Consider the following 6000-nt stretch of genomic DNA (forward strand, 5'->3'; position numbering starts at 1 on the left):
ATACTTATACGTGCTTGATTTCCTCTACCGGGTGGCGCTTTTCTAACTCTAACTGCCGCCACTTTTATGGATAGCGTTTAGGCTCACTAAGCGAATTTCAGTAGGTAACTACCTACCTAGGTAGGTAGGTAGGTAGGGGGCTCAGACTGACTAAGCTGCTCATGCTGGTCACGTGACTGACCCCTAATTATAATAAACGCTTAACTAACTAACAAACATAACTAGTTAACTAACTAGGTAGTTAGTTAGTGAGCGCTTAATGAGTCTGATTATATACTCACTAGTGGCTCATCGCTTACTTAGAGACTACCTATATTAATCACTTAGTCCAATCTTAAGCTATACCCGAAGAATCATTTTGCCCTATATTACTGTTTACTTTTATGACTACTTTCTAATAGCTGTTATGGACATGCTAGGCACTGATCAGGCATGGGCCTCAGCCATACAGATGGGCCACTGATAAGATCTACTGTGTAAAAGAGATCATGAAAAGGCTGTACAGTATGATTTGACCTGTGCAGAGAGCTATGTGTAAAGTACAAGAGGAAAGGAAGTGTAGTCTAGACTACATACATGGGAAGGGGTCATGTGACAGAGAGAGAATTGATCAGCCACCGAGAGAGTAAAGTGAAGAGAGGGTGATGAATCGACAGAGCACTTAGCGACGCGTTCGTTGAGTCAGCCAGACAGATGCCGTAGAAACGACTGTATAGCCTACAACAAGCACTTCTGCTTTGTAAGGAGTTACAAAATGTACTTTCCTCTGCTTATTCGCGTAGGTTCCGACGCCAGAAAACCTTTGTGTACATGCTGTATGATGTGACCCAACTCCAGAAATCTTCGATGGGCAACACATTCCTCACTAAACGGTAGAATTGGATGCCGATAGATGGCATCGCCTCGCTGACGGTGAAGCAGCTCCATGGCGCAGCCAAACGAGCGCAACTGGCCACCGAACTGGGCATCCAATCATCCAACGACTGCTGCAAAAAATGAGAGACTATTGGAGCATAGGTTCGGGGATCCTTTGCTCAGGCCTTAAGAATGCGCTCTGAAATCCGAGGTCTGATCACACGATACGGCATGCATGCCCGCTTTTTGTATTACTACCAACTCTTCAGACCTGCAAAATCCCTAGCCCTGATGCTAGCTGGTGTGAAGTAATCTGTGAACGTCTTTACTACGGGAAGTGTCACTGCCCATGAGGCTACGGCTACATCCAATCCGGTGGCTGTCGCCGAGTTTTTCCATCACGTCCGTAATGCCGCCCTAGACGGCCTTTTCGCTACTAATCCGGTCGGTTCGGTATTCTTAGTATCCTTGCCAACCCCCCGAATTATATTGCTGTTGTCGAGGCGAACGATCGAGGAAGGCTGTATCTCCAGGGATTGGCGTGGGTGATAGGAAATCTAGCTTTGGATACTTTACGGGATCGACTTCTCCACTATAACAATTTCGTGCCTCAAATTATTCGTTATTTGTAGTCAATCATTAAGCAAGGTATTGATGAGAGTATTCATCACGGTCCTGAAGTGAACCTTCCCAGCATACCTCCGTCAGACAAAGACTGAACCCAATGACGACTTTCATCACCGATTATCATGAGAGCAATTGCCCCTCGCTCGTAAAATGCAAGTCCATCCAAGAAACCATCACGTCGTGTATTTCAAGGACCGACAAACGGGGTTCAGGGAAAATTGTTGACATACATGCAGTATGCGTTTGTCTATCTGTGTGCAGGCTGAGCTCTTTGGCTCTTTGAGTCTTTGTTTAGCTCTTTGTCTCTTTGTCATATAGCTGGCTTATATACCAGCTTCTCCCCATAGATCCATCATCACCTTACTTCTTCTTCTTCTCTATCTATCTCTCTTCCTTCGTATCCTCAACAAAAATGCTTGTCGATTTAGCATGTCTCGGGAGCTCGTTCCTACCTCTAAGATCGCTAAGATAGATGATTTTTGGACTTGTTCACATCGCTCGTAATCAGTCCCGGATAAATCCGTGGAATTCGGCCATCGTCAGCCGTGTCCATCCCAGCCGTGACATGCTTGATTTCCAAACAGTTTCCATGTCTTTGTTGCTGATTCACTACATCAGGAATTTCGGTTACACCACGAAAGACGGTGCCTCCTCATGGCAGGTAAATTGCCAAGGCGGCTCTATTAAAGCAGTCCATCGACAAGGCAAATCTTGCTGAACCACTAAGCGCAAGGGACCTACGGCGTTGAGAAAAAGGTGTGGGGATTATCCGATATGTTACTTTAATGCCCTTTCCCATGACCAGGAGATCAGTGGTGTGCAGGTCGCTAGTGTGTCCCTCCGACTTCCCATCTATTGCGCGGTCAACTACAGCCTTTCTGGAATCAACCTCTGGGCTTTGAGGCGTTATGTCCGGCAGTTTCAGCCGGATAACGTCGAACGTAGTCGCTCTTCTGGTCTCAGGGCCGCAGTACATTGCGCATACGAAACCGCACCGCTAAGCATCTTTGACAATCATAAGTGGCGTGATCCGCACTTGGCTCCTGTTGGGTTATTCATATACATGCTTGTAGGGACTAAGGACATACACCATGCGATTGCGGACGATGTGGACTTGGTCAGCTTGCCCGCCAATATCTCCCTCTTATCGCCCTCCATTCAATATAATGCTTTACGAGTAGGTTTACAATCAACGCGCTTGTGTATAAACAGTGGATTACTTCCGAAATCGCGTCTATGTTTCCAGGCACATAGGCTTCACGTCGCAACTCACGTCTAGGAATGTTCAGCTGCATGCTTTAGAGTAGCCAAGTCTTTTTGCTGCCTTGTTGAAGGTAAAACTTATGGACCCCTTGTAGTGGACGGTCAGTGGTAGTTCATTAATTCCGTGTGGTAGAACTGCTCACTTTGATGTTCCAATAGCACAACGCCTTCATTGGGGCGGAAGTCCACATCTTCGGCAATTTCGCACTGCAGGTCCCGGGTTCGGCCATATTGATCCACAAATGTGAGGCGGACGCTTTCTACCTCTCCAGTAAAACATTTTCCAAGGTAGTCTGTCTCATCATCCCCTAGATAAAAATGGCTAATCGGGACCGCCGTGGAGATGATATTGTTGTTAAACCTGGATCTGGGCATGGCAGGATGCTATGACGTATACAGAAATACTTGGAAGTACAAGAACGCCCACTGGAAATGATCATGGATCAGCTTCGAGTATGTGGAGCAGAATCCCGACTTTATAAATGTAAAACTATCAGACTTTCATCGTGCGTAGGAATGCCCGCCTACATCGAGCAGACCTCTAATAACTCTGCAGATCATTTCCCTAAGCAAGATCGAGTTGACGTGGGCGTCTTTCCGCCATCAAAGAATTCCTAGCGGTGACTCGGAAGTGGCTCAGCTTTTATGGTTTCCCGAGGATATTAGTTCCAGACCGGCGGTCGGTCTAGTCCCAGGCTCTCGGAAACTAACTCTTGGTTCTCCCGAAACGTAATTTGCAAATGCAGGGCCCAAGGTAAGGATATTCGCGTGACAACAGCTCTTCGAATTTCCTGTATTGTATCTCTGCATACCAGGGAACTTTTGTGTGGGTCGCCCCGCTTTGTGGGAACACTGCTGCGACCCTAGATCACAAAGATGACCTACAAGTTGGAATCGCAACTATCGTCAAAAATCCAGCTCGACTTACGTACAGTATAATTGTCTCGATTACGATCGCACAAAGGCCTGTCAGACTTTGGCAGACCACCGCCTTTGCTAGGCGAATTCGACTCTTGGAAGGTATGTATGCGTTTTGCAGGGGCCGCGTGGAGGTGAACGATCCATTTAGACTTGTTCCTCGCCTTTTGAATTGGCTGCAAGGCCGGCCTGGTGTCGCACAGTATCGTCGCCCATTTTTGTCTACTGGTGGCGGGTACAGGCCGAGAGACTAAGCCTAAGTGTCTGGGGGGTAAACTGTTTTCGCATTCTACTGTATTGATGGGAGCCATGGAGAAAATACCAGGGGATAAAGTTTCGGGGTCAGCAAAGTCAGCTTGCTTCTTAGCATCATCTGATTGAAGCCTCACGGCTCCACAGCCCTCACTAACGAGGACTGATGCTTTCATAGCCACAGCTTAGATGCCCTACTGCGGCCCATTTCCATGGCAGCCCACAAATGCGCGGTATGACAATAGCGTCGCGCTTCTTTTGTGAGGCCGCCACTTTCTGCCTACAACCATCATCGGGGCCAGTCCCACAGGTGGGGTCTAAGGACATCGTACAGTCCTCTTTATCCGAAGGACCAAATATTTTTCTAGTACCGTTAGATTACCGTAATATATCGATTATGTTACGACCTGTTTAAGGCCTTGGCAAAAGCGGATTGAGTCAGATCATAGCGGAATATGGTATAGTGGGTTTTAGTAGTGTGTTTCCGGCAATTAGTCATTCTAGTTTCACGGTAAGTGTATGCGCCCTTGCCTAACATAGCTTAGTCCAGCCACTTGCTGCCGAACTACATACAAAAGTTATGGGTTATAGGCCTTCCGCTCTTTCTTTCCAGCAGCCCCTTGCTTTACCCTCCATCTGCCTATGGGAGGTTCATTTTAGTATTCTTCAAGGTGACTTACCACGAGAGCAGCCTGGTATCTCCTTCTCAAGCTATGATCCCGGGGAGAGGTATTGAGCAGCCCAGCAACTCACTGCTTCATATTCTGCATCGGTTCTGATGGCCGTTGGGAGGAAGAAATTCTAAGAAGCGTGCATGTCTGCAGTTCAGTGCTCTCTATGTCAGCCGGGTTGCCCAGTCCTCTCGCTCACGTGGTAGGTTGTAGACAAAGCTGCGATGGAGACAGTTGGCGACATTCAAAACTCGCAACGGATATAGCGGATGGGAATACAGTGATTAATGACTAAATCCTCGACCCTGCGGGGCTGACGTACACCCACCTTAGTCTAAATTTGGATTTGCTGACACCTGCGGAATTCTGCCATATACCTTCATCTCCAACGTGGCACAGTTGGTCGTTTGTATTTTTGTATTTTGTATTATTGAACTTGTGGAATCTGCCAGCTATGCTCTCTGGCTCAAGCTCTCTTTTTACAAGTAGTCCAGCACCTCCCCTAACAATAAAAGAAACCCATAATACATCATGCGCAGACCAGATGACGAGCTCATCAATCAGTTCAGGGAGAGATTTGGGGGGCTTCTCTTGAGTTTTGATGGTGAAAGACGAATGGCAGGCGCTCATATTGACTCGCGAGATCAAGTGTTACTTGCTAACCATGCCAACGAAATGAGAATGGGCCCATTGATGTGACGTGGACAGACTGGTCGAATGTTGGTCAACGGTAACGCTAGAGGGTGGTTTCCTGAAACCCCACAATTTCCATGCATCGATCCGTCCATCCCGATGGTTTTTGCCTGAAAGTACGAGTCATTCCACAATTGCAATCTACGAGGGTCGGGAGCGGTCTTTCACAATAAGGCAGGAGGAGACCTTCGTTCTAATAAGATCTACTGGATGACAGAGATCATGAAAGGCCGGACAATATAATGATATTGTACGAAGAGCTATGTGTGTAATGATACAGATGGAAAGGAAGTAGATCAGACTACATACATGGGAGACGTCACGTGACATAGGGAGATTTCATCACGTTCATCAATGATACGGGAATGCGAATTGTTTGCCCCTTCTTGCTGAATCAATCCAACGTGATCGCAGATTTCTTGGACGGGCCCGCTTGCTTCCCTTCGCTCTGAACAACCAGACTCAAATTTGACTTAGCCACATCCGAGGCACGTGTCAGCGAACACTGGCCATATGGCGGCAGAGAAAAGTACGCCTAGGCCCAACCCACCCTACATACTTTTATTAATATCAGTGATAAATTTCGCTACCATGTTCGTTACCATGTGACGCTGATGATGAATTCTCCCTATGTCACGTGATGTCTCCCATGTATGTAGTCTGATCTACTTCCTTTCCTCTGTATACATACATAGCTCTCTGTCCAATATCACCATATAGT

Source organism: Penicillium rubens (genome assembly GCF_028828025.1).
Source record: "Penicillium rubens strain IBT 27055 chromosome Unknown utg000004l_segment0_segment0, whole genome shotgun sequence".
Classification (NCBI taxonomy): Eukaryota; Fungi; Ascomycota; class Eurotiomycetes; order Eurotiales; family Aspergillaceae; genus Penicillium; species Penicillium rubens.